The 20,850-nt window shown below is 36.3% G+C and overlaps 1 long non-coding RNA gene across 1 annotated transcript in view; it reads right to left on the bottom strand.

Annotated features, from left to right (window-relative positions):
• Positions 1–15,264, bottom strand: part of LOC140339403 (uncharacterized) — a 101,449-nt gene extending 86,185 nt beyond the window's left edge. Inside the window, exon 1 of the long non-coding RNA XR_011922435.1 lies at positions 15,077–15,264. This is a non-coding gene — a long non-coding RNA (uncharacterized lncRNA). The remainder of the gene's footprint in view (positions 1–15,076) is intronic.
• Positions 15,265–20,850: the final 5,586 nt, after the last annotated feature.

The raw sequence follows: 20,850 nt of genomic DNA, 5'->3' as shown, positions 1-20,850 counted from the left end.
ATTTGGCAAACTTTTTTTTTCACATTTTGGGTCAAAAGAAAGAAATAAAGCCCAATACAGATATCATCCAGATTGCTTGGGTTTTGAACATCAGTCAAGATAATAAACAAATGGGAGTTCCATATGTACACCATTAAGGGATTGGGCTATACAGAACAACCTGCTCCTACAAAAAAAATGTAGTTTTTTCCCTGCAGCTACCAATTGGCTTAAATTAAGCAGGGCTGATGCTGCTTGGTGGCTGAAGAGAAGTAAAAACAGATTGATACATGAGATCCTTAGAGAGCAATGGAAAATTCAATATTCTTTTTATAATTAAATGAAAAAGGATTGCTGGCATGAAATGTTCTTACGTGAACATAACATTAGCCCCAATATTGCAAGCAGATGTTTTGTAAATAGTAACCTTGTAGACAAAGTTTACCATATAAAAATATTTTAACCACGAGGATTACAATATTTTGAAAAAACATAATTGGAGTCAGGTAAACTTTCTGGTGTAAGTTTGATGTGTCTTCATCGGAAGAGGAAAAAGATAAACATTCTACTATAAGAAAAATACTGCAGCCAACAAAAGGTTACCACTAGGCAAACTTGCCCCTGATGCCAAGGCCACCCATTTGTCCCAAAAATAGTACACTATTCTTTAAATGTATGAAACAAAAGTTCCACTATCTGGTAAATATGTGAGGTTTGAATAACACTAAAAAATGTATACACCAAAACGCCCATCCTATCCGTGAAACATACAAGAAGTATTACTGGATGGATTGTGACCACCTAAGCTTAGAACACATGGCCTAACTTTCACTTATGATTCAAACACCCACCTATCAAAATTAATCCAAAGTAAAAATGAAGTACATTCTATAGTCTACATACAGTAAACAACTGATTTTTGGGTCCTCGATTTGACAGGTTGTAAATCCCAATTGAAAGCCCAAAAGTTGTGTTGTGGGAACAAAAGTTAAGCAAATCTGATCTGAATTTCTCCTATGGTTCACTCCTTCTCACAAACAGAAAAGCAAAATATTGTACATTTGTGTGGCATGCATCAAGACACCCAAATGGGCCAATATTAATGAGAAAATTGTTGGACCGATCCCTTGAGTGAAGAATTGGCATTAGAGTAGCTCATGTGTAGTAGATCTAGGAGACCAACCAATGTTAGGTTGGATTAGGATATTGTATGGCAAATTGGGTGTTCAACTCAATTACAGATAACGCTTGATCCTAAATCAGGATAGCTAACCAAAAACACCTTAAACAACAGCAGTAGTAATTAAAAAAAAATTCTATATTTCAGACGCACTGAAGTGCTGTTAATCCTAATTTAAAGAAGGCCAGAACAATCTAAACATCTAAAATGATACACAAACTGAAATGGTTTGGTATTTTACTGACAGATGCTAATAAATTGTCAATGTAGGTAAATACCACTGGTGAATAAAAAGGGTCATATATTTTTTCTATTAATAACCATCCAATCAAAACCAAAACAAAGGTTTCACAAACTCTTTAACAAACTTTGAATTGTAAACACTGTATTTTGCTCACATATGTTTCATATATGCTTTAAACCAAGGAAAAAATTTTAAATTTTATTTTCAATGTTCCAAAAATGGCAAAAAAATTATTTATATATAAAACGACAACATATACCTAAAAATTTGCTGTATATGTGAAAAAAACTCATACACTTTACTTGTCATTTCAATACTGTAGTAACATATCCATGAATTGTCTTCACAAGCAATAATACTTGTAATAATATTTCAGCTTTAAAAATTATACTTTATGTCTTATCAAAAAACTAAAAGTTTGCACACCACGTAGTAGCAATTTAAAAGGTAAACAATAGCAAACAGTAAATTGTTAATATATGGCTAACTCATTGAATGGACTTCCTTTTTGGCTTTATTCATTTTTAAGGAATATCAACATAACACAATAAAAATAACACTTAATATTAAGTAAAAGTAAACCAGTACATCACACTATACTGTAGTAAAAAGAAATAATTTGCTCTTACAGGTCACATAAAGTCATGTAATATGCTGTGCACTAACAAACATATGCAGATATACAATAAATCATGTTATGTCAGTCAAAAGCAATAGTAAAATAAGCTCATGCAAACAATGCAGCCAAATCATCAGTGCCTCACTGCAGAGAGGGGCTTGTTTTATTCATAGGGTGTCAGTGAGAAGAATAAAGCCAAGGCCAGGTCTATAGGAGTGACTTAGAACAATAATATCTCATGGAGCCTGGCATGCTGGTGGAGAGGAAAGAATTCATCACAGCAGCTGCAGTGCCATTGACTCGAGCCAACGCCGGCCTCCTCGTTCTGCCAGTAATTTGAAGCTCTGCAGGTCATACAAATAAGGCGGATGTGATGAGGTACAACAGACTATATGGATAAACTCCGCTGTCTCCTGTACCATTCATCCTGCAAGTGATATATGTATGCGGGGTAGTCATATTTACCCAGACCACACACCCAGAACACAGACCTATTTTTATCCTCCTCCCTAACAGCAATGCATAAGGTGCCCATTTTTTGCCATTTTAAATAATGGAGAAGACAACAAAGGGTGTAAATATATGATTGTTACATATACAGTGCAGCATGCTGAAACAATCACATCATAGGGACACCTAGATCAACATTACAACAGACAATTCAAATGCACATACACTTGGAAGTTATGATAGACCGACAGGATTTGTGTGTGCATATATATATATATATATCTGCCCCATCATGGTATATCAACTAGATGTTGGTCACATTAAGGATCAAAGACAATTGATCTGTGCGCTGTTTTATCATGCTTCACTGCAACACACTAATGGGCTGGAAGGACTACTACAGTGCAAGTCCAAGAATAAGCCCGAGGAATTACTTATTCATAAAGCATGTGAGTTGCTAAGGTGTCTATATCAAAACACCTAGGAAGAAGACCACAACACACATGTGAATCTGTGTATAGTGAAACGACTTGTTAAGTGAAAAAAAAAAAAAACGCAGTACAAAGTACGTTAAAGAAAACTGCATAGGTACAACAAAAAACTCCAGTTGAGAATACAACAAGGCAAGTGCCTTTGAATCCGATTCCATGCTAAGTTTTGTTGCTGAAGACCATCCCATGCAAAAATAGGCTGAAAAACGTTTGCAAATCAGAACAGAGTCAGATTCTCGCTGACGCCACTGGAATACATAACAGAAAGTACCAGCAAAAAACAAAGCTTATGTGCTTTGAGTTTAATCGACATCTTCAGGCATAATAAATGTTAAGAAAGGTAGGTCTGAGATGACATTTTGTAGTACACAATGTTCCTCTTTGGTGTGATACAGTGTAAAATTGTACCCCCTCCCCACAACAGTGTAAACAAAGCCAGCAAAATGTAAACATGTATCTCAATAGTGATTCATATACAAATATTATTGTAGTGTTTGACATAGTAACATAGTAACTTGTTGAGAGAGGAGATTCACAGACCATAGATTCACTTCCTGCTCCAGAAAAGCCCTTTTGTATTTTCATCCAACCACTAACTATGGCCTAGTACACATGGGCTGATTTTCACTTCTGATCACCACTACCATAAAATTATTACCGTAAATAACCTCAGAATCAAGGAGCAGTTCAACATCAGACTTATCGACAGAAATGATTTCCTGGGGCTTGATGGGAAGTACGGGTAATTCATGAAAGTCCACAAGTCATGTGTATGAAGGATCAAGCAAATCTGAATTGGAGATCCTATCTGTTGTTTGTGAATCCATAGCAAGGTCATGGGGTTAACCCAATCCTCCCCCCAAAAATGCAAAACTGAAAAGGTATCTGGTTGTGTTTAATAGGCCTAAAGTTAGAATGATCTAGCAAACGGTCAAGTTTTAAAAACCTATACATTTAAAAGTAACCCATAACTATACAACTATAATAATATAAAAAAAACAAAGTCACTTAGCTTTAGAAACTTTTGAATAAATGTAGCTTTGCTTTTGTTTATTTTTTTTTTTAGTTTAGCTTTAATGGAATAGGCAAATGCAATACATCTAAGGTATATAGGATCAGTTAAATTACTTTAATTTGGCAGAGTGCCTCTATAATAGATAACTCTGTATGGTAAAAATTTAATAACCCCTTAATATTCTGCAGGCAGCAATAGGATTTAAATGAGGTTTCCACTTTTACACTACTCAAAACCAAACATACATATTGGCCACAGTACCATATTAGTTCACATTAGCTGCCATGGCAAACAACAAGCTCAAAGGTTTTAAAGATTTAGACAACAATATCATACCAATGTTCATTTCATTGGTCTAAATAGTAATATAAATAAGTATATATAATAAGTAAAAAAAAAAAAAAAAAAACATGAGTTATTACAATGCAACATACAAGTCACACTAGTCCAATGTTCCACCATTTCATGGTACGAGAGCAGGTGAAAGAGAGAACCTGTTGGGTGAAAAACTAGCACACAAAAAGCTGGGCACAGCAAGTTATAGCAGAATTGTGACCAAAGCTGCCAAATTTCATCAAAGCAACCAGTGAAGCACATGTGGGCCTGGACGGAGATCAGCTAGATTTTGTGATGATCCTGAAACTCTCTGCTCCCTGTAGCAACATGATAAGTAGAAGTTTATGCTTCTAGTCAGCAACCACAGACACATGATATTTGGGAAGTTATTCCCACCTCATTATAGCTTTACCTCTCATTGTATTTCATGCTTTTTATCACCCAATGTTCCAATAAGCACGGCAAGGAATCTCCCTGCTTGTAGCTCATTATTTGGCAGAAGAGAGAGCAAAAGCTAGACACAGAGGAGCATGCTGGACTGCTTTCCTGACTATAAAATCTGTGATATATTTAAGATATGAATATCGTGAGAAACAGAAGCTCATTCTAGTTCAAGCCACTAAATAAATGATCGCTAGGTATATAAGCGCTCTGTATCGTTGACTGAACAAAAAGTGCACTATTGGCAGAATATATTCCTTTTCCACAGGCCTGGAAAAGGTGACAGCAGTTCCATTTGGAATGTATCTTTGGCTCCGGTGTTTCTTCTGGCCTCAAACCAAGTCTACAAAAAGACAAAGTCTCCCTATATTGTACGAAAATGGAGGAAAAAGGTTTCTGGAAAGCAGAGACGCCAAAATCATAGCACAACATACAGAACCCATGCTGCTTAGGACTTTAATGTTGCTGAACAGAGAATATAGGAGAATATGATTTATGAAATAGTCTATTGTTCAACTATTGAGCAAGTAGATGGCCCATCAAATACTTGTTGACTGCAAAGAATCATGTAAAACTATAAGATAATTCATAGGAAAATAAAAATTGAAAATATAATCAGGAAAAAAAGAATTGCAAGGCTTAGGTCTAACTTAATAAATTTAGAAATGACTGGCATAGTGGTTAACACTGTCTTCTCAGCACTCCGGTTAAAGATTTATTTTCCACTAGTACAACAGTTTGTATGTTATTTACACATCTGTAGGTAGAACATATACATGTGTGTGGGGCACACGTATGCATGCATATATCTATTGAAGTGGTCATTAAGACACATCATCTATGCACACATTTTACAATATGTATCCTGGTTCTTCTATGGCAGGCAGGCTTGGAAAAGTTACCTGATCCTTAAACATTAACCAGGGCCATTGTGTGCAAGGAGATAACATACAGAAGCACCACACATATAAAAAGCAAGCAGTGCACAGAGAGGGAAAAAAACTGCAGGTAGAACACAAATCCATGAATAAGTCTACTGTGCAAACAAGGAATAAATTCCACAGTTCAGAGGCATACTAGCAATAAGTTAACATTCATTGATAGGAAACATGAACGAACTGCACCTACACATATGCAGGTTACAGATAAAGGCCTTTTTAGTATTAGACGATTAATCCTATTATTCTTTTTATTCTTTTCTCAGCGGTACTCCGAATACTAAAAAAGTGAATAGGAAAACACACAGACATACTACTCAGCTCAAATGTTTTCTTAGCCTTCCAAAGTCCTTCTATTTTCACATATTTTCAAACACGTTAATAAAATAACCACACGATTTATTACCGTTAAGGTGAGAAATACAGCAGGTTCAATATTTATGGAATATGTCTTAGGGATATGAGAATAAAAATACAAATGATAGGGTTTATAGCACGCCATTATTTAGAAATAACTGCATTAAAATCTCCACTTTTCTAACAGTGGTGGAAGATCTGAACAAACCTGTGTTGAGCTTAGCAATGTTTGTGAAGGAGGCCACATAGTTTCTCCCTACAGACGGACATAAAGGTCACAAAATGTGATTCTGCTTCCCGTCAGGAAGCAGAACAATGCAAAAGACAGTATCTCCTCCTCCCCCTCGCCTCACCAGCAGGGACCTAACCCCAACACAGACTTCCAAACTACTAAGGATGACACGATTAACCAATAAAGGGCCCATTTAGAGTCAGAAACCTACAGTCTATCCTAGCAATCATATTTTATTTAGAAAAGAAGAACGAAAAAAAATGCTGAAAACAGTAAACGTACATATTAAGATCATTTGTTAATGGTCAAACCTAACATCAGTAGAAACGTACATTCAATATACAATACCAATGTATGTTTGTTATGCTCATTGTCTCTCTGAATAGGGGTTTATGTCCTCTAATAATCTCAAAAAAAGATTTAGATAAAGACTTGTTTTGTAGGACAGCAGCAGGAACATTTTGTATTAAAGGGAAGGATAGTGAAAAACAATAGAGAAGTTACCATATGTTCTTTTTAAATTCCAACACTAATAAAAACTCTAGACCCATAAAACAAAGTAGTTGATTGGTTGTAATGAGCCACACACGTCCTAATTCAAATATTTGTATTTATTAAACCAACCCATTAAACCATGAGTATATAATACGAATGGCCGTTGGAAACCTGTCAACCTATTTAAGTGAAATCCAAATTTGGTTGGTTGCTGGATCTAAATAATCAATTGAAGAACAACCTGTAACATACATGCCACTGTTTGGTGGGCACGTGAAAATTGAAAAATTATCTGTTGAACACAAATTAGACCTTTAAGGATTCTATCGGTAAATGCCAAAGGCAACAATTTAAAACAGAAGCTTTTGTGAATGAAAAAAGACTCATGACTTCAAGGTATACGACTAATACACTGTTGAAATACATATAAACAGTTTTATCAACTAAAAGGACTTAAATTTGCTGTCAATTAAGCCATTCAGGATGGTGACCTCCCTTTCATTCACAACAGTTAAGGAATACAGCTTGGTCACCAACCATGTTTACTCACGCCTCCCCCCATTCCTCATTATTCTGAACACTTCTGTTAGGTCCAGTACCAATATAGGCTTTTCTTTTCTTCTGGCAATCCCTGCTCCCTGTGCCAATCCAAGAAAACTGGAAACCAGGACAATCATGCTGATATGTGCCCCCAGGTAGCACGTTCATGAAACTTGGGCATATTAAGACACTATTTTTTAATTTTAATCCATGGTGAAGTTGAAATTGAACTTTAGTAAATCCTGCATTTGCCAGCAACTGAAGATATATGGAAATTTTACCATCAAATTTTACATTTAAATCATAATTCCAGACATTTCAGCCCCTAAACTTACCTAAAGCTCAACACAGTAAGGAGAGTTGTACAAAGGATTACTTTGACAGTAAAATTCAAGATGTGTATATTAGTTCAACTGCCTGTATCTTAGGATCTACAAGCTATTTTACAAACCTCCGCTTATCTTTCCATCATATGCTAATTCTGAATTAGCGCATGTTTGTTTTCTTTAGCTTTAGGATTATTACTTTCAATATATGTTGCTGGAAACTGAAACTATTCGGCCTGCTCTATAAAGAGAGGATGAGCAAGTCAGAGTACTCCTGCTTATAGTAGTGGTCTGTTTAGTAATCAGACACTTTGAATCGATAGACAATGCTGTGGATAAAATCATTAGATGTCGTCTAATCATTGGACAGTAGTCTTTCTCATGCTTCTTAACATGGGGGAACACTTGAAATAACTTTCAGGTCTTCAGAGAATTTCTGTTATAATTACTATATGCACAGCTCACAGTACATTAGTGGTGATCAGTGGGAATAATGCCTCTAACATTTGTTTATAGAACCCTAAACACCTTTCAGAGGAACCCTGGCATTCCAAGGGAAGGATTCCAGTCAACAACTAGTGTAACCAATGCCACAGAAGCCAGAAAATGACAAAAGGCCAAATACGTTAGATAATGCCTACAGGTTCATATGACCAAGATTAAAACCCCTAGGTTAGTGTCAAAAGAAGTCACACCTCAGCACTACAAAACACTGAAAACCATGAAACAATATAGCTCAGCCAAACACAGACAAAACAGCATTTGCATGAGACAAGTCAGGTTTGTAAAATCCAAACCAAAAGTAAAGAAAAAGAGAGCTGTTTTCAGGCACACAACAGACAGCTGGCTACTGGCTCACATTTCATATACTTCCCCTGGGGAGAAACACCACAGGCTTGAGGGAGGAGGAGCAGGTTTTTACAGACCAGCCACTTCTAAAGGCTTAGATGACCACTGACCCTCCCAAGACAAATCCACAGTGGTCTTGGAATAATATAATCCTTTTTTATACGACTATGTCAGCTCACACATATTCTGCATCTAACATCTATTACCGACATCAAACGGTTCAACTTGATTCCCTTTTTTCTTTACGCATTTTTATCTTGGCGCTGATATAAAACTACCTGCTTTTAGAGCGGAGAAGCTTCATCTTCCAAGTCTAAACTCTCACTCACATTCTGCTCATAATCTCCAATCAGAGATCTAGTTATGAAATCTGTTTATGAGGCCTTGTAAACATGAGTCTTGTGGTTAACTGAAATGCTTTATTACTCAGCAGAATTGTAACATATCAGTTGTACTTTTCTCATTGATGAGTTTTAAAAGAGCAGCAGTTTCATATTGTGTGCTTTGCCATCTCAGGAATGCCTGTGCCATAAATGCAAACAGGAACAAATTTCCTTTAAAGCACAAGGTCACCAGAATGGGAATTTATTATGTTCAGGTGATAGAAGAAGTTCAACACTTTAGAGCAAGCAAATTTTGTTCTACAGCTTTCACATCCATGTACAAAAAGGTTTATATTCTTGCTTTTGAAATATCACCAAAAATCTTCCCAAGATCGGACCCCTTACAATCAGCTTTATAGTTTGTGGAATCCATAGTTTTATGTATGTACTCATGCCATCATCGCAGTGAATTTATGATAGTTTTCATGTATGTGTATAGAAAAAAAATCTAAACAGTTCCATGTTGGCAATGATGAGAAAAAAAAGGTCAAGACAATTTATTGTAACTCCTCTTGCCTCTTTAATAAATATTAGGTCAGGCCAAGAAAATGAATAATTAAATGACCGAAAATGTAATAAACCCAGCATGTGAAAAAGCTTTCTAGTAAACACTGCAATATGTTTTTACCCAAAGTCTAACTCCAACAAATTGCTCTTTAATGTTGTAGATATAGTGTGGGAGGGTTAGAAACACGGTGATGTCTGTGCTCTTACTTGTAAGAATTTTCCTCACTTCTTATTGTGTCAGACAGAACAGGAAGTGTCAGAAAATTCCCTCTATGGGGATACAAACTAAAAGCTAACAAAAACATCCTCGGTCAAAAAACAGACATTGAAAACTTGACAAAATGGTAACTTCAAGTAGACAGAAGTTCTTCTGTACGCCTGTTGTACAACCCAATAAACATTATAATAAAAGAAAACTCTGAATATACAAAGTGTTACTTTGAAGACAGAAAACAGAAGGAAAGCGTTGCGACATTTTTACTTTCACTTTGACAAAAAAAGCGACAAAACACATAGGTTTTGTTTTTTCTTCCTTAGTCTAAAACTTTATTTATTATTATTTATTGCTTTTGACAAAACAATTTACGCAGTAGAGTTGGCAGACACAACTTAGATGATGTGGGATAGATTTATTATAGGGCAATTACCAGTATGAATACCAAATGGAAAACAGAGTGGTTAATCTTTCAATGTATTCACCATGTAATTCACCTTGAGAAAAAGAGTTCATTAAATTTATTATGACTTAAACTCCTAGCAAACAAATTACTAATTGCTGAAACAGTGCTAAAGTGTTTAAAACACCCATCAATAAATGTAATTATTAGTTCTAAAATGATTTATACATTGGTGTCACACAAACTACTTTGCTACTTTATACACTTAGGAAATGTGTTGGGAATTAGAGAACACAAAAAAAGTTTTGTAACTTCAAGTTACATGGCAAATAAACACACCAGCAAAAACAAAATACCATAAAAATATAGTTACACACTGTATATGACATGCATAAATACAGCTTCCATCTTCTGACTTAAGACTTGGCCTAAATTTTTTTTTTTCATTTATCATTTTAGATACATAAACAACAATTAGCAAAGGATCTACGAAAGAAGTCTAAATAAAATAAAGTATAGCAATGATGTCTATTTATTTATATAATTCAATCACTGGAACCACAGAAGGACCACAGGGCAGCAAGTTGCATAGATGCATGTTTTCCCCAGCCCCTCTTAGCTGGGCGCATCACCCCTCACTTTTCTGTACTCACCCGACTTATTGATGAGTTGGGTCACAATACGGGGGCCACCACCAGCCTACAGTTTTACCCACCCAGCTTAAAACGTCTGGGTTGAACACTGGGTGTAGTAATGGGAAAATCTCTCTCAACTCCTAGGCTTTGCCATTCACAGCTACAGCTGATCGTTTAGTTAGCCATCAAGCAAAAAAGATTTATACAGGCAAAAGAAAATTACTGTATACTAAACATCCAAAATACAGACCATCAACGAATTATGGATCTCTTTTTCAACATCTGGGAAGTTTTTAGAATCTATTGCCCACAGGTAACCATAACAGGTACCCCACAAAAAATCCAAAACAGCACACAGGATGTTTCTGCCCAACATGGGAAGTGGTGTGCACTGAGCCTCTATGTTCAAAATCCAAACTGTGATGATGATCACAATAAAAAAAATGGCATACATAGGTAAAAAACAGGGAGGCATATTTTATAGTAAATATTTCATTACTACAATACTACAAATACAGTCCTTAATACTATATATACCATTGTATCACTGAAAAACAAAATTTCCTCAGACATGCCTCAAAACTGTGGGCAAGTTCCGCGACTTACAAGTGTATTTTCTTTTTAATACAGTTTAAAACGTTACCTTATGTAAAAGTTGAAACAGTTAGTAAATGCCAGGGGAACAGAGGCCTGGATAATGCATGGCCACAAATGATTCCACCATAACAGCATCCTAGAGCCACCAGATGTTCTACATTATACCATAAGAACCAAAAGAGCCATAGACACATCCCCTGCTGAAAAAGTGCCATTCATTTCTTACATACTCCCTTTTAGTTTTTTAAATATACAATTGGATGGATAGTTATATTGCTTTAATAAAAAAAAAAAACTAGTTTAATATAAAATTATTGGTTTACAACTCTTGGAGTAGATGTTCTGTTCCCATTACCCTATGCTATGCAAAGAGTAAAAATCCACCCCTCAAACTCTGTCTTTCAGTGTTTTTACTCTCCATCATCCTCTTCTGTTAAATTGTAGTTGGAGTGCTTTGTTAACACTTTCAAGGTCAGGTAAATAAAGAATAAAAGTACATTAACCAATAATTATTTTCTTTACATTTAGGATTGACTCAGATACAAATACCACCTAGCAAGGTTTATCAAGCCATACCAACTTATTACAGCATCAACTAAATTTGAATCTAACTTTGTAAAGTAAATCCCCTTTTCTAGCAAAGAAAAAGCATTTACATAGTAACCAATCAACAGTCATCTTCCATTGCTCTGATTGCTTTAAACCTGACCAAAGGTGAAATCTGATTGTCTTCAACTGATTATCCTGTTAACTTGTTATACTATTATATCCAGAGCAGTTTCACACCAATAAAAACAAAGTTTTTCTGTTCGCCAATTTATCCAAATGGGTACATGATATTTATTCAAATAGGTACAAAATATTTATGCCACAACATTAAAATTCTGTAATTAAAAAAAAACTTTATAACTTATATACACTGTTGCTTCTGCACAATATGACATTGATTTGCGTATATATGAAATGTCTTGTATATACCCTGTAAGTTTGCAAAAGATTAAAAAAGTTGAAAACATGGGTCCTTATTCTTTGCAACCTTAATATAAAGGGGAGGGGGGCATTACTAAATTCAGTCAGCCCCTATTCAGCCTGAAAGTCACACGTGCTCTGCTGCAGACCTTGCTGCTCAATGTGCCTTTTGTCTGAAGACTGGTGTTTCAACATCCTAGTCTTGAACACAAGGAGGAAAAAAAAGGGGTCAGCACAAGTCTTCTGTCATTCACAAACCTGAATCAGAGCTCACAGAACACCAGCCTTTCCTCCCCCTTTTCCACACAAGATTGATGCCACAATAAAACAATAACACCCCAGCCTGCAAACAGGGCATGGTACCAAAACCAGTCTGTAATTCCTTTCAGAATGCAAAACACTTGGGCAACCTGGCAAAACCCAGTTTGTGACTAATCACAAACCATCAGACAAGTGATCTGAAACAGGGACAGAATATAAAACAAGTCGAAATACCAAAACAAAAATACAAAAAGTATTAACTAAACCTTTTAATTAAAATAAACAAACATAACTTTTAAATTATCAGGGCCCCACTTCTGTTTCCAAATGCAAAAACTTAAAGACAAGCAGTGCACAATACACAAGTAGTGATGTTCAATAGATATATAAAAAAAAAAAGTCAACCCATTGACAGTGCTATGGTCAAAACCTGCAGCCCCAATTGATTATTAGGCCTTTCTGACCAGCAGGTATATAGCTGTCAAATCTCTTTCTAAAACAAAAGTCAAATTAAAACAAAAGGCAAAAAGGCAAATGTTAGCCTCGCCAAACAATTCAATGGGAGATATTAGCAGCTATGCGATTGTTTTGTACCCTGTCTGGAAAAGGATAAATATATTTATAAGTCCATTTCATTGCAGACTACTTGCTAAGGTAGACCCATAAAAACCCCTATCCTTGGTTATTCTCCTTCACCGCACTCATACCATCTCTTTGCAAAGCTCTGAAAGAGCATTTGTTCAGGCTGCCAAGTTAAATCCTCCTTTCTCATGTCAAGGCTTTGAAAAAGCAGTCAGAACAGCAGCTACACTGAGGTCTGCAGAAGTAAAAGAAGAAAAGCAATTCCTTTGGCACCACAGGACCATTAAGCCTTTTGCAGATTATGAACTGAAGCACAAGAATATCTACTCTGCCCAATCAGACAGTAACGCAGTCTTTATGTAGGTACTGTACATCATGCCTAGACTTTTATAGCTCTGCTGAGGTATTCCTGAGTGGTTTGTTTTTCTCTTGCAAATAATTATGCAAAATCAAAGGAAAAAAAAAAACACAAAACAAATACCAACAACAACAACAATAGCTAACTGGGTGACAATTCACTGACAAACCGTGGAATGTACTGACACTAGTAATGAAATTGGTTTTGAAGCAAACGCATGTCATAATCGGATAATGGCCCTGTACATTACATATTAAATATGTTGAAATTTGCAAATATTGCAGCAATCTTATTCTACAGGGGGGGGGGGAGTAGTTATGCAGCAACAAGATACAAATAAAGCTTAGCAATCTAATCACACACTTCTTCACAAGCAAACATAGAATGAAGTAATTCATTCATGAAAAAGGAAACACAAGGGTAGAGATCTTCAGAATAAGAGATCGCAAGGTTTTCATTGAATACTTGCTTGGGGTACACAGGGTTAAACAAATTCAGGCAGTCACAGTAGACATTATAGGGGGAGTGTTTTCAATATACACACCAGTAACCATCAGCTGGTTATGCAAAGCCAAAGTTACACAGCACAGTTTTTTTTGCTCAACTTTTGAAATCTGAAGTTTGAATCAGACTTTCTGATTCTTTAGAACTGGCCAAGATGGTCAATGTTTTGGGGAAAGCACACATTCCTTAAGTGTTGTAAATGAAGCATATCTTGAGGCAGATTACACTGATAGGGCTCCCTCCCCCTTCAAGGGGCTGAGTTCCTATTCAAAACCTTTTCCTCTTGCTACAGCTAGTTGTTGGGACATCTGTACACACAAATAATAAAGTATCTGCAATCAGTCACAATAATATATACTTATGTGACAGTGGTAGATGTATGAATTAAAATAAAAACACAATCTGGCATAACAACTAGGAAATAAGATTCAATCTCTGCACTGTGATTTGTATTAGGGTTAGCTGACATAATACAAAGCAAAGAGAATATTTGAATCTACATGCACATGATTAATGTATTAATACATCATTAGGCAGAAAGGCTGCACAGTTGATCAAATTAACACTAGTAAATATGCCAATTATTGAATGACTGTATAGGTTGTTTTCACAAAAATAGGCCTCCAATTTTACACCAGCACGAGGACAGATTAATGCTGATGATCCTTGTTACAACATTACAGCCAGATGTGTGTTTTGGAAATATCTGAGTAATCATATTGGGGGAATCCCTTGTCTGCAGAGCTCACATTCCATGCACAATCTTATGGAGGGAATCCCTTGTCTGCAGAGCTCACATTCCTTGCACAGACTACTACTGTGCCTTTAAACCTCCATGCCACAACAAAGACAGCAATCACCAGCCAACAACATACCCAAGCTGCTGTGCCTAATGCAGGTACAATCCATCTCGCCTAACTTTACCAATTACAGCCCAATGGCCAGATCGGAGATCCGGTGACCCAAACTCAGCCTCCAGTAATGCCATGGCATGCTTTGCAGGGCTCATCTCTGCCTGCACACAATCCCAGCTCCGATCGGGGGAAAGCCAGCTCCTCACCTCCATATCACACAACACACATCCACTGAAAACTTCCATCACCCATTGTTTGTGTGAATCTCTCATTCAGATGGCAGAGACACAGAGGTGTGAAAGAGATATTAAACTTACCAGCTGTAGGCAAGGCAGGCTGGGAGCTCACACATGAATAATATCCTCTTTTCTGGCTAGATCGCAGACTTCCACTCTACTCCCCCTGATTTCTGCTGCTTTCCGTCCCTTTTTTTTAACCCACAGACAGTAAAAAGGAGCTCAGTGTTAGTGGGTGAGTAAGTGAATCAACTAGCAGGGAGCACAGTAAGTTGAAGTGTCAAATTACATAGCCTATTCTATTACCATGCTTGCTGGTAGGCAGGAAAACCTGTTCCAGATCTCTCAGTCAATGGAGCCGAGTCCTGCAAGACATGTTCCTTGTGCCTGGAGAGGGATTGCACAAGAGGATTGAGCACTGAGGACAAGCCTGATCCTTGCTGGAAACAAATACACTGATTTATTTCCTCTGCCAGTGTGTACACCCCATCACAATGACACTGGGGCTGTGTGTTACAGCACTGCTGCATCACAAGTCATTCCATGTCTGTGTATGGCCAGCTCCTCACACTTTATACATAACAATGTTATCATAAAATAATATTAAAATAATCATAGTAAACATAAACACAACAATATTGTTATAATAAATAAAAAAGATATTATAAGTTATAAATAATAATAATAAAAACAACAATGTTATATTTAAAACAAAACAATAATCTCCTAGATTGTAAGCTCTTCGGGGCAGAGTCCTCTCCTCCTGTGCCACTGTCTGTATTCGTCTGTCATTTGCAACCTTTACTGTTTATTAATAATAATATTCTACAATAGAAACAACAATACTGTTACCATTAAATAACAATATAACAAAATAATAATAATAATAAACAACAATATTGTTACTGTTAAATAATATAACAATAATAATAAAAACAACATTGTTACAATTACATTACAGAATACATACATTGTAATAACAATGCTGTTATCGTTAAATATTAACAATTTTTTTATATTTCTAAAAAAATAACAGTAAAAATAAATGTTAGCTGTTCCTGATTTGCTTTGTAAATACAGCCTATTTTGAGACTGCTCTCTTTTGACCAACATTGTTGTTAATTTTATTTTGATTTAATTGCTATTATTATTATCATTATTAATAACAATATTACAATAATAATGATTATATTCTTTTTAAATGATCCTAATATTTGAATATATTAAGATTATATTACTGATATTATCATATTAATATAATATCAATGCAAATTACTAATACTATCATATTATTCGTATTAATAAAATAATATCAATGTGATTATTATATATTACCAATTAGATAAAGTGTATTTCCAGCCCAATTCTTTTTGTTTTTAAATAGAGGAGGGTTGTAACCTTTTTCAGGGTTTAACCCATTGGATGTCTGTGGCCCATCTGGTAAGATTAACGATCTTTGTTTATTCTGATAAACATTGTCAGAGAATGATAGGAAATCCATAATATTATACTTGTCACCAGAATAGAAAGTGAAGGGAAATCCTCTAATGGCAACACTTGTTCCACTGATAGCTAAGAGATTTACACCTACATTCTCTTTGTTTCTCAGGCAGGAAGTCAAGGTAATTCTCTCCAGAAAGACATTGATAGCATTTCCATAATTTATATAATATATGCTATCATTTCCATAATATTAAAAAAATATATATATAGTTTCAGATAATTTGTAACATGACGCATTATCCTGCTGGAAGTAACATTATCAGAAGATGCATGCACTGCGGTCAGAGGGATGAACACAGTCAGCAGCAGTACTAGGGTAGGCTATGGCATTTATGTGATGTGCAATTGGTACTAAATGGCTCAAAGTGTGCCAAGAAAAAAAACCCCACGCCTTCACATCACCTCTACCCTGAACCATTGACAAAAGGCAGGATGGATCCATGCTTTCATGTTGTAAATGCCAAACTCTGACCCTACTACCTAAATGTTGCAACAGAAATCAAGACCTATCATAGCTGGCAATGCTTTTTCAATCTTATCAAATTTTGGTAAGCCCATTCAAATTGTAGCCTTCAGTTTCTGTTCTCAGCTGACAGAATTGGTACCTATTGTGGCCTACTGCTTCTGTAGCCCATCTGCTTCAATGTGTTGTGCATTCAGAAATGTTTTTCTGCATACTTCGGTTACAATGGGCCTAATTTTTAAAGCTCTCCAAGGCTGGAGAGGATACACTTTCATCAGTGAACCTGAATTATCCAGCAAACCTGGAAAGGACCTGGTCCAGAATTCAAAACATTTGACAAATAGCAAATGACTTTGAAGAAATCCATTCCAGGTTTGCTGGATCATCCAGCTTTACTGATGAAAGTGTATCCTCTCCAGCCTTGGAGAGCATTATTAAATCAGGTCCAATGAGTGGTTATTTAAGTTATTTTCTATCAGTTTCAATGAGTCTGATCATCCTCTTCTGGAATTACCCAGGTATTTTTCCCATGAGAACTACAATTGACTGTATATTTTCCCTATTTCAGACCATTTCCATAAACCCTAGACATGGCTGTAAGTGAAAATTCCAGTAGATCAGCGGTTTTGGAAATTGTATACCAGCCTACTTGGCAACAGCAACCTTGTCACTTTCAAAGTTATTTAAATCACCTTTCTTTCCCATTTTCATATGTACTTAGATCTTCAGCAGGTCATGCTGATATTACCTACATGCCAAAATGCATTGAGTTTCCGCCATGTGATTGGGTGATCAGATGCATTACCAAGCTGTTGAGAACTTACTTAATAAAGTTATCGATCAGTGCCTGTATAAAAATAAATACCTAAAGAAAAAGTAAAGTCTTTGCTTACAACGATATGCATTTAGACTTTTCTCCATCTACTTTTGATTCATACTTTTTTTTTTCTCTGGATTTTGTAAATCAGCTCTATTGTGTAAAATGATATGTCCAATTTTGGCGCAACAGTGTGGCTGCCCATTAAGTGAACACAATAACAACAGATGTCTTCTTGGTAGCATGAGTTACATGATTTGGACAGCAATCACTGCTCAGAAATAATAGATAATGTGAAGAATAGTCCTTGTTTGTCAAGGTGTTTAAGAGGAGAACTGCCCATGTGTTGTTTTATACCAACAGAGCTTTATACCTGTAGAAGAAATTATACTCATATGTGTAAAGATTAAATCTGATGTGGCAATGCAGCCTTTTTTAGATTTTATTTAAGGCCGGTTTAATATATTTTAATATTTCAAGGCAAAACTGTTTGTTATGAATAGAGTAGCTAAGAATTAGAGTTTCTGACAGGACTTCATTCCTATAGGATTTTCACTTCCTGTCAGGACAAAACATTCGGGAAACCTCTACTAATATGGGGACACAGCCAAACCCAAAAATCATTTAGTAAATATTAGAGACAAAACTTTTTCATTGCTCTCTGTGTTGTCCTGCAACAGTAAGGCTATGTTCACACTGGCCATGAGGTTGCAGCACGTTTACTGCTTCCTCATGCCAGGGAACATGTAGCGCCTCCCAGCAGCAGCCCCATGGGGAAGGAATAGGGGCAGCCGTGAGCCATAATCACTGTTGCTCACTGCCGCCAGCTGTCAAATGTGCAGATGCTGCTTCTTTAAGAACCAGCTCCAAGGTGTAAGTGACCTTGCGAGTGGCAGGGTGCCAGCTGCGGAGAGTCGTGTGGGATCACTCAATCCTAACGCAGGTATGAATCTGCCCTAACAGTTATTTTGTCTCATTTTTTGTCCTGGTATCAGAGAAGGGGGAAAAAAACCATTGTAGTCATAGGCAGAAAATATTCCTTTCCTGTTCTATCTGAAACTGAAAAAAAAAAATCAGAATTCACACCTTTCCATACATGTTTTCATTTGTTCTAACAAAAAATGTATTTTCATCAATAGGCTCTATAACAAGCATTGATGCATGAAAAACACGTCAACGCACCAAACAGAGGGGAACTAGCACTATGAAAACAAAAGCTTAGCTGTGTACATGCATCGAGGTAAATGTGTATAATAACACTGTGAATGGGCTATAAACGCTAAAACTATTGACGTAATAATGTAGTAAAATGCATATATGTATAGTATATTGATAGTGTACAGAGGGCAACCTCTTTGCTCCTCTTATCTCTCTGCTTATTGAAAACAATGCCATAATGATTGGTAGTCACAGATCATGATCTTGCCTAGTTCCTGAATAGCAGGTTTTTATTTATGGCTTGAAAGATGCATTTTTTAGTCTAAAATAATATTATAATTTAGCGATGCTGCAATATGCAACCTATAATTTTGTCTAAAATGTTTATTTTAATGATAGGTCCCCTTTAAATCTGTCCCACATGCATACAGAGGAAATTGCTTTGTGTAGGTACCTTTCAAAAATATAAAACTTATGATAGGATAAGCCATAAGGATAACTTAGGAAAACCATTCACAACTGGGTTTATACACAACTGTAATAAGTGATGCCACTTGTGTTTGACATACTTGGGCATTTTTTTTAAATGGTGGTACAAATTAAGTACAAATACTTAGTGGTACTTAAATATACCTGATCACACCTAATACCTTTATATAAACCAGAGCGTTTTCTTCATTTATTCCAATCTCATACTAACCCCATCTGATCCCAAACCTCCTGCAAAGTCTTATGGCCATTTTATTATATCATACACCATCACAGAGGTTCTGATGGAGGTAGGGATAAGTTTTTAGGACTTTTAGGTTCTCAAAAAGAATTCTGCAAAACAAATTTTATTGGAAGACAACAGATCAGTGCTAGGTACCTTTAGTTTTTTTCTGTATCTGGGGATCCAGAGAGTCTGTTTTCAACAATGGACTATAGCTACGTACACACTTCCAATTATTATCGTTGTTAAACGAACGACGAACGTTCCTGCACGATATCTACGAACGATCGTATAGCACCGATCCTGCACATACAGATAACGACACGATCGTTCGTAGATATTGTACACACAATAGATACGATCGTTTGAGCGATAGAACGATCGTACACACGAACGATGGTCAACGATCCTCGTCCAATCCGATCCGCCGGTCCGGTCGTTCGTTTCCACTGACTTTCCTCGTTCGTTGGCGTCGTTGGTTACTTTTTTTACGAACGATTTTTGCCCAATCGATCGTTCGTCGTTTCGTTCGTCGTTCATTTTGAACGATAAAAATTGGAAGTGTGTACGCAGCTTATGTCTCTGAAGCCCCTTAGAGTAAACAGAGGCAGAAAAAGGTCTCCAAATGCCTCCTCCTAATGCTGGTTGGAACTGGTCACTTGCTCTTTGACCTTCCCCTCTTTCTATTCATAAAGCAGAACACAGGAAAGAAGACATGACCAATTAATCTAATCCAGTTTTAGAAGATTCTAAACTGCAAATATGACTCATCCTAAGGTACCTACACTTACCACCCATGAGGTTTACCTTGCTAATACCAGCTTGGACCCCCTTTTACCTTTTGGAATTGCCATAATCCTTTGTGGAAAAGATTTACCATTATGCTGGAAACACTCTCCAAGAATTTTGGTATATCCTGACATAATAGCATTATGCAGGTTCTACAAATTTGTTGGCTGCACATCCACAATGCACATACCCTGTTTTCCACTACATCCCAAAGATGCTATGTTAGACTGTGATCTAGTGACAGAGGAAGTCTAAGTACAGTGAATTATTGTAATGTTCAAGAAACCAGAAATGTTTTCAGATTTGTGTTATATTGTGTTATCCTGCTGGAAGTAGCCAGAGAAGAACATGGTCAGCAATAATTTAAGGTATGCTGTGACATTACGTAATGCTAAATTGTTGCGAAGGTTGTA

This window comes from Pyxicephalus adspersus, chromosome 10 (genome assembly GCF_032062135.1).
Source record: "Pyxicephalus adspersus chromosome 10, UCB_Pads_2.0, whole genome shotgun sequence".
Classification (NCBI taxonomy): Eukaryota; Metazoa; Chordata; class Amphibia; order Anura; family Pyxicephalidae; genus Pyxicephalus; species Pyxicephalus adspersus.
The sequence above is the reverse complement of the archived record's forward strand: the minus strand, read 5'-3'. Positions and strand labels throughout refer to the sequence as shown.